Genomic DNA, 696 nt, shown 5'->3' with positions numbered 1-696 from the left:
AACAGTGCCGTAGAACTGATACAGTGCTCGCGGTACTTTTCGCCGTCGTTACAGGAGGAGTCCGCTGCGTACGCTCTCACAAGAAAGGCACGAAGCTCGGGGTTCATGGCACCAGCTGTAAACGACACTTTGACCGCCGAGTTGAACATGATGGCGTGCGGGAAGGGCACAATTGTGAGGGGTTCACCAGGGAGGGGCATCATTCCCAACAATCCATCCAATGTCGCTACAGTGAACCGGGAAAAAACTCGCAAGCGTTGCACCATCATTAAATTTTGCAGTGGGATAAGTAGATTTCACACACAAGACCAGAAGCAAAACTCCTTCTTAGTCCATGATTGGCTAAATATGCTTCAGCGACTTTCGCGATCTCTGATTGGTTCACACTCAATGCCAGTCCATGATAGGACAAATATAGAATATGAATTAGAGGTCTCTAATTGGTTGATTTGAGGCACTGTAAAACGTTGTAATGCCTAGTTCCGTCCTTCCGCAGCGCGCTCATCGCTGTTACACAGTTAAAAAACAAGGGTTCAGCTCCTCCATGCGTACGAAAAATGCATACTCAGCGCGATTGCGATTTGTGCGATCGAGGGCATACCTCGTTCTATATAGCAAACATGGATGAAACAGTTCGAGATGGCATTTTCCACTAGTGATGTCGAATGGCATTTGCTTGAATAGAAACGTATGGAT

This window comes from Aphanomyces invadans, assembly GCF_000520115.1.
Source record: "Aphanomyces invadans strain NJM9701 unplaced genomic scaffold supercont1.5, whole genome shotgun sequence".
Classification (NCBI taxonomy): Eukaryota; Oomycota; class Saprolegniomycetes; order Saprolegniales; family Verrucalvaceae; genus Aphanomyces; species Aphanomyces invadans.
The sequence above is the reverse complement of the archived record's forward strand: the minus strand, read 5'-3'. Positions refer to the sequence as shown.